General features: G+C 40.4%; 1 non-coding gene across 1 annotated transcript; it reads left to right on the forward strand.

The window, feature by feature from the left end:
* Positions 1 to 7,210: 7,210 nt before the first annotated feature.
* LOC141654249 (small nucleolar RNA R71) lies at positions 7,211 to 7,317 on the forward strand. The gene has a single exon (XR_012547811.1). It is a non-coding gene; the product is annotated as a small nucleolar RNA R71 (small nucleolar RNA).
* Positions 7,318 to 8,337: the final 1,020 nt, after the last annotated feature.

Below are 8,337 nucleotides of genomic sequence, written 5' to 3' on the forward strand. Positions count from 1 at the left end.
GAGTCGGGACGGCCAGATCTGGGCTGAGGAATCCGAGCGGATCCTTGGGCAAGACGCTCGGATTGGCGAGGGGGAATCCGAGCGGATTCCTTTGAGGGACGCTCGGATTGGGCTGGACGGACGGGCGGATTGTATACAATCCGTTCGGATTGTCTGGCAGCGTCAATTCTTCTTCTTTTCTTCCCTTTTCTTGATGAATTCCTTGGGGATTTCCTTGGGGACTCAAGGATCCTTTTCTCAACATTGTTCTTCTACTATGATATGTACAAAGGCCTTCTAGTCTTGTCTCTCCTTGATGCTTGGTCATTGAATACAATCAATTGAGCCTCGTTTTGCCACGAAAATGCAAGATTCTTACTCCTTTCCTACCAAGGGATCAAAATCTCAAAGAATATGCAAAACAAAGAACTAAAGATAAGAAATGACCCAAATAGGCACTAAAAAGCATGGAAACAATGGTAATTCGGGGGCTAAATATGCGCCAATTATGGTCACATCAAATATCCCCAAACCGAACCTTTGCTCGTCCTGAGTAAAGAGGTGACAAAGACTAGGACCAATACTAACCTAACCTAATAATAATAGCCGATATGAGACAATTAGCGGGTCTCACTCCGCCCCTTCAACTCACAACAAGACAACCATGAGGTAGGATGCCTTCTTGCAAGGCAAGGTGGGTCTTGCCAAAATGGCGATACATCCAAACATTAAAGCACACAAAATCAAGTAATGGATGCATCTACAAAAGAATAGCCACTTTCCTCATCTAAGTGGCGGAAATTATCTACAAGGGAAGCAATTCAAGGGTACACAATCCTTCATAGATGCAATTTGTTCAAACTACTAAGCCTAGAAGGATACCAATAAATCACCTCCAAAAGGTGTCAAGCTAGGGTACCTTTGTCCTCAATCGTTAAATGCTTTTGTCAAGAGTAGACTCCCTATGGTGTTAGAAACACTGGAGGATCGCGGAATTCCCCCTCTTGCCTAGACAAGAAGAAGGGTCGTCCCCTCTCTACCATGCACAAAAATGGATATGATGGATAAAGGGATCAATAGATATTTGAGTTTCATTTTGGGAGTTTGCTTTCATTTTTGTTTTTCCCCCCAATTTCATTTGGCATTTGACATTTGAGAACACTTTCTTGCCATTTCTTTTGATTTTTGACATTTCAATACTTGACAACTTTTTGCATTTCTTTTTGAACATTTTCAAAGTCACCCCAATTAGTAACGAGGGTGCCTTGTATTTGAAGCTTAAGAGTTCTATTTTTGCTCCTCTTTTCATTTGATGCATTTTTGCAAACTTTCTTTCACTTTTCATTTCATTGAACTCAAATTGATTTCTTTTTGTGCCCATTCCCTTTGATGACAAAAATGTGGTAGAACATGGATGAATGATGGAAGTATGCATGGTTTCAAGGGTCACCTTGGAATAAACGGTAGCCAAGGAGTTATCACACCACAAGGTACTCTTGACTAGGCCTTAAACCATGGGTCAAAGGATACTAGCATGACACATCCTAGGGTGTTTTACAAGCATTCTAACAAGCAAAGTCTTAAGAATAAAAAGCATCTACTAGGGCCTATATACACTTGTCAAGCTTCCCAAGTAGACGGTTTCGCAAAATTTTTCTAACATGCAACTACATGCCATGATGCAACTAGCATATACACATCCTAATGCAAATGATTCTACCAACTAGTATGCCAAATAAACTAAATGCAAGTCCTAAGTTCACATTGTTTATACCGCATCAATCAAAATAAAGCCGCATAGTCATTAACATAAAGAGGAAAAAGGAGATTGGAAAGATCATACCATGCGGTCTTCAATATCCTCATGTCTCGGATGTGGCGTAGTCAATCAAAGTGAACAAGGATAAACAAACACAATATATACAAGACAATATATACAAAGGAAATGAACTTGTTTTTGGTTTTTCAATTTTTTAAATTTTTATGATTTTTTTGAAATTTTTCAATTTTTATGGTTTTTGAATAAAAGTTAAGTGTTAGAATTCCCATCCCCACACTAATATGGGCATTGTCCTCAATGGCCAAAATGATGGAAATTATGCAAAAATGATGCATGATTTCTATACTAAATGCAATTCTACACTAAGCTATACTACATGATGCATGGTTTTTGTTATGACGGAGAGGATAATTTAGATTACCTCCCGTTGTGTATGCATTAACTTCCCCAAACCAAATAAGACACTATTGCTAATGTCAAGGCATGGGTATAGTTCATGCACACACTATGTTATGCATGAAACTAGATTGTCATTTTGGATTTTCAAAATGGGAACAATAAAGAACACCTCAATGGAACCGAGGTGTGAGTCCTTTGATGTTGCTAGGACTAAACCAACAATGATCAAAATGAAATAAAATACAAAGAGATATAGACAAACCATGGGAGTGTAGGAGTCTCCAAGGCTAGTCTTCCATCATGCTATCATCATCACCACTTCCCTCATGAGAAGTGGTCACATTGTCACTTTCCTTGGCACTTTCTTCATTACTTTCTCCATCATCTTGCTCATCATCATCTTCACCATCTCTTTCTTCATCTCCACTTGCTTCTTCCTCAATATTATCATCAATTTCTTCACCATTTCCAACAACCTCATTGTCTTCCACCACGTCCCTAGATGCACCCGGAAATAAGGCTTCTCTATCCGCCCAACTAGGCAAAGGACAAGATGGATCAAGGAGTCCTTGCCTAGCTAGATGTAGGAGGGGAGGATATTGAGCCAAATAAGCATTCTTCCGATCTTCATAAGCTTGCTTGTGCATGGCTTGCATAAGAAGAGTTACATAGTCTTTCCCAATTTCAATTCCTTGCGGTTTGAACTCTTCATACACAAAGGGGTAAGGTGGTATAACAATGGAAGAGGAGGTAGTTGCATGATCACCCTTTTGTTGTTGAATGATGTACTCGGCTTCCTTGGATAGGGGAAGTAAATAGTTGGTCCGGTGGACACTAAGACGGCAAATCTTTGCGGGTAAAGTGAATGATCGAGCCTCACTAGTAAGCCACCCATACTTGGTGTCAAGGGGATTGTGAGCAACCCACTTAAACTTGTTAATCATGATGGACATATCAATAAGATGGCCACCTTCCTTTGCCTTGTACTTGTTATCCTTATTAAAATTAGGATCAAAGTGCTTGGCTAGGACCGTGACTAGGCCGCCATTAACAATAACGGTTGTACCCTTCTTCCCACTATCAACATGAAGCCATCTATCAACCAATAGCCTCAAAGAATTGTAAGGCTTGGTGTGAATTCTTCCAATATTCAAAGTTGATTCAAGGAGAATAAAATCGAGTCCTGTGAAATGATTGGTGTCTTTCCTAGCAATTATGGTATTTCCCACACCTTTGTGCCATACTCTTATGCCCGGATGATGGACCAAAAGAGCACGACAAGCATGAAAATCTTCAAATTTCTTCCCGGAGATTGCCTCCCAAAGAGGCTCGGGATCATACTTCCCATATTGCTTATGATATTTATGTTCATCGCTAAGACCCAAAATTTCACCCAATTCCGGAAAGGTAATGCGTCTACTAGTGTTAGCTAGACGAAACTCAATATTTTCCCTATTCTCAACTTTTGTCACTTTTAAAGAACTTAAGAATTCCAAGACAAGGGAGGGGTATGTTACTTCCTTCATTTCAAACAATTTGTTCAAACCCATGGCATTGAAAAAGACTTTTGTTTGTTCAAGAACACCCAATTTCTCCAAAGCATCTTTACATATGAATTTGGTGGATTGAATTTGTTTCATAGCAAACTTGACAAATGTATTTCTATGGGTATCGGAAATGAAAGTTACCTCCGGATAATGCAAGAGTTGATTGATTACCGGAGTAGAAGGTGATGCTTCCATAGAAATTTGTTGATGTTGCACTTCTAAGTTTGGTGTTGATACCACCATTGCCAAAGCTTTCTTTGTTTGGAGAGCTTTTTGCCTTTGAGAGAGAGCCTTTGCTTTTGGTGCCTTTGTTGCCTTTGTTGCTCCCTTTGTTCTTGCCATTTGATGAACTAACCAAGTAAAGAGTCAAAAATCTTCAATTTGTAGAATGCCCAAATCGATTTTGAAGGTGAAAGGCTTTGCCTTTATGAGAACAAAAATCGACTCAAAGGTGAAGATTTTGTTCTTGGTTTTGATTGTTGTTGAAGATGGAGTGATTGATTTGTTGTTTGAAAGATGGTTTGATTTGATTTTGGTGGATTTTGTTGAGGGTTTTTGTTTATGAGATGGAGAGGATGAGGGTTTTGATGTTGTGGGTAGTGTTTATGAATGAATGAATGAATGAATGAATGTGGGATGGGTTATAAAGAAGTCGAGATTTTTCAAGACGCAGGGACAATCCGTGCGGATTTGGGCGCAATCCGTGCGGATTCTACAGCTTCAAAATTTTCAAAATCCCGCCTAGAGACGGGCGGATTCTGGGGAATCCGCTCGGATTCTTCTGTGATGGGACGGGCGGATTTTGTGCAGGACGGACGGATTTCAGTCCAGAGATTTTTCTTTGTTTTTCTTCAGCTGTAAGACGGGCGTCTTGTATAAAAGACGGACGGATTCTGTGAGACGGGCGTCTTTCCAGAAATCCGCTCGGATTCTTCAACAGTCAAGAATTTTGCAATTTCAGCTCAGCCCAGGACGGGCGTCTTCTCAGCAGGACGCTCGGATCTTCTTCAGACGGGCGGATTCTCAGGAATCCGCTCGGATTGGTCCATGTGTACACGGATTCAGTTCCATCCGTGCACAAACGCATTCCCTTATCATTCTTTCTTTCTTTCAAATCTTGTGTTCTTCATTGTGGGGGCACTACTAAGGCATGAATAGCCTAGGCAATTGCCATCCCCACACTAAGGTAAAGCACTACACATCAATTAAAATTGTTAATCCCTCCCTCACTTCTCTCTTTTCATGACAATTATTTTGATCAAAGTAAATAAAATCCAAAAATGACAAAAATGCAATACAAAAATTGAAAAGTAAGTTAGGGAGTTAGAAATATTTACAAGTGGTGGTTTAGGGAGGACTCCACCAAACTCTCATTCTTGATGAGATGTCAAGGGGGCATGTTCAAGGTGTTGTTGATGTTGCTCAACACCTTGAAGAAGTAATCAAAAGCTTGTTCATTGTTATGGTAGAGGTCCTCAATAGACCGTGGCCCTTGTTGTTGATCATGATCGATGGCATGCCCAATGTAGGGATTAAAGATCCCTTCAAATTCGTCGTCCCAAAGACCACAAACTTCATTGAGTTGATCATTGAAAATCTCTTGCTTAGATGGAGACAACTCTCCCAATTTCTTCTCTTGGCCAATGAGGCCATCATCTTCTTCCTTGGTTGATTTTGATGAGCTTTGCAAGCTCTCCTTGTCACAATTCACTTGCTCTTTGAATGGAGCATCTTCAACTTTCTTCCTCCATTGGAGTTCCGATTTCTTCCTTTCATCTTTTCGGCTATAATGGTCAATCATAAAACATGGTTCATGCAAACGAGGAGCTCTCATGGTCTTGTCAAGATTAAAAGTTATGCTTTCATCTCCTACTTCTAGAGTGAGCTCTCCATGTTTTACATCAATCACCGCACCCGCGGTGTGTAGGAAAGGTCTTCCTAAGATGATTGGAGTGTTGGAATCTTCCTCCATATCAACAATGACAAAGTCTACCGGGATGAAAAACTTCCCAATTCGCACGGGGACATCTTCCCATATCCCTAATGGTGTCTTCGTCGATCTATCGGCTATTTGAAGAGTGATATTGGTGCATTTAAGCTCTCCCATTCCCAACCTTTTACTCACCGAGTACGGCATGACACTCACACTAGCCCCTAGATCACATAAGGCTTTGTTGATCGTTGTGTCGCCAATGGTACACGGTATTGAGAAGCTTCCCGGATCCTTTAACTTTGGAGGTGAACTCCCTTGAAGTATTGAACTACTCACCTTAGTGAAGGCGATAGTCTCAAGTTTCCGGATCGACTTCTTCTTTGTGAGGATATCTTTCATGTACTTTGCATAGGCCGGAACGTGATTGATTAATTCCGTGAAAGGAATTGAGACTTCTAAGTTCTTCACAATTTCCATGAACTTTCCAAGTTGATCATCAAATTTGGGCTTGGCTTGACGACTTGGAAAAGGAAGTCTAATCACAATGGGCTCCTTTTCTTTGGCTTTGTCTTCATTTTTCTTTGAACTTTCTTCTTTTGATGATTCCCCTTCTTTGGGACTTTGCACAATTTCTTCCTTTTCACTAGCTTTCACAACTTCATCCTCAACTTGCTTCTTTGGTGCCTCATATCTTGTACCACTTCTCAAGTGAATGGCACTAACCGTTTCATGTCTAGGGGGATTACTTTGAGGTGGTAATTGCCTCTTTTGTCTTTGTGAGCTTGAAGATGCTAGTTGGGTCAATTGTGTTTCCAACATCTTGGTGTGAGCTAGAATGTTGTTGATGGTGGTGTCTTTTGCTTGGCTATCTTTTTGCATTTGAGTGAAAAATTCTTGTTGATTCTTTTGCATTTGGAGGACCGCTTTTGGACATCAAAACCTTGGTCATTTTGGTGATTGTATGGATTTTGATTTTGGTAACCTTGGTTTTGATTGTAAAAGGGTCTTTGATTTTGATTTCTCATGGGTGGTGGAGTGTATGTTGTTTGAGGGTTTTGAACATTTTGGCTTTTGTATGAGAGATTTGGATGGAACTTGGTGTTTTCATTGTAAAAATTTGAATAAGGGGTACCACTTTTGTAAGCTTGGAAAGCATTAACTTGTTCGGTTGTTCCCCTACACTCACTTGAGTCATGACCCAAGGTTCCACAATTCTCACATATCCCGCTTGGGATTGATGAGGATGCCGTCATGGCATTGACATGATGCTTTGATGTTTTTGAGTTTTCCTCAAGTCTAGCCATAGCTTGTTCAAACTTCAAGTTGATTGTGTCAATGTGAGCACTAAGTTGAGCACCCAATTGAGTAACGGAGTCCACTTCATACTTTCCTCCTCTAGTAGCCTTGCGAGGTCTACTATATTGTGAATTATGGACCGCCATTTCCTCAATCTTGTTCCATGTTTGATTGTCATCAACTTCGGTGAACATTCCATTTGATCCCATATTGAGAATGTTCCTTGAATCTTCATATAAACCATTCCAAAATTGTTGCACTAAAAACCATTCGCTAAGTCCATGGTGAGGACATGAGCGACAAATACCTTTGAACCGCTCCCAAGCTTCATACAAAGATTCTTCATCCCTTTGCTTAAAACCCGTAATTTGAGCTCTTAGCATGTTAGTCTTCTCCGGTGGGTAGAATTTTTTGTAGAAAGCTAGAGCTAGCTTCTTCCAAGAATCTATTCCAAGGGTGGCCTTATCAAGGCCCTTCAACCATTGCTTTGCGGTGCCGATTAACGAAAACGGAAATAAGACCCATCTTTTTTGGTCTTGAGTCACGCCCGTTTGAGAGATAGCTTCACAATAGTCGCAAAAGGTTTCCATATGAGAATGAGGGTCCTCACTAGGCATTCCCCCGAATTGGCTCCTCTCAACTAGTTGGATGAAGGCGGACTTGGCAATAAAATTACCGGTGAGATGTTGTGGGGTAGGAGTACCATTTGGTAGATCCTCCTCGGTGGGTATAGAGTGTGACGAGAATTTAGGCATTGTAGGTGGATTTTGTGTGGTATTGTTTAATGGGTTTTCTTCTCCTTCTATTGCGAAAGGATTGACAAACTCACTAGTGGGTTGAACAACTTCACCAACACCTCCCAAATTCCTCCTAACAAGTCTCCTATTATTCGTCAAGGTTCTTTCGATTTCACGGTCAAAAGGTAACAAATCTCTTTGTAACCTTCTAGACATGCAAAATATCAAACAACTCGAAAACAATTAGAACGAACCTTGAGGAGTTTTACTTCCCCAAGGTGAAAAAGACACAACTAAAAACAATAAAAGAAATCTTAAATCAATTAAACACCGTCCCAAGACAACGGCGCCATTTTTGATCGGGTCCATTTCGTGTTCACAATTAAGCATATGTGGTCGTTGGTCAATGGTCGATACAAAACAAAATTTATACTTCACAAACAACTCTACAATTAGTAAAGAGGCAAGTAAAGGTCGGATCCCAAGGGACGGGTATTGAAATGAGAATTCTATTGTAACTAGTAGTGTCTAGGGGGTGTCACAAATTGGGTTGATGTAGAAGGTTACTAAACTAAAATAGCAATAAAAATAAACTAGCAAGATGAATAAAATAAGGGGTGTAAACAATTGATTAAAGGCACTAGGGTGTCATGGGTTCATAGGGGA

The sequence above is a fragment of the Silene latifolia genome, chromosome 4 (genome assembly GCF_048544455.1).
Source record: "Silene latifolia isolate original U9 population chromosome 4, ASM4854445v1, whole genome shotgun sequence".
Lineage (NCBI taxonomy): Eukaryota > Viridiplantae > Streptophyta > Magnoliopsida > Caryophyllales > Caryophyllaceae > Silene > Silene latifolia.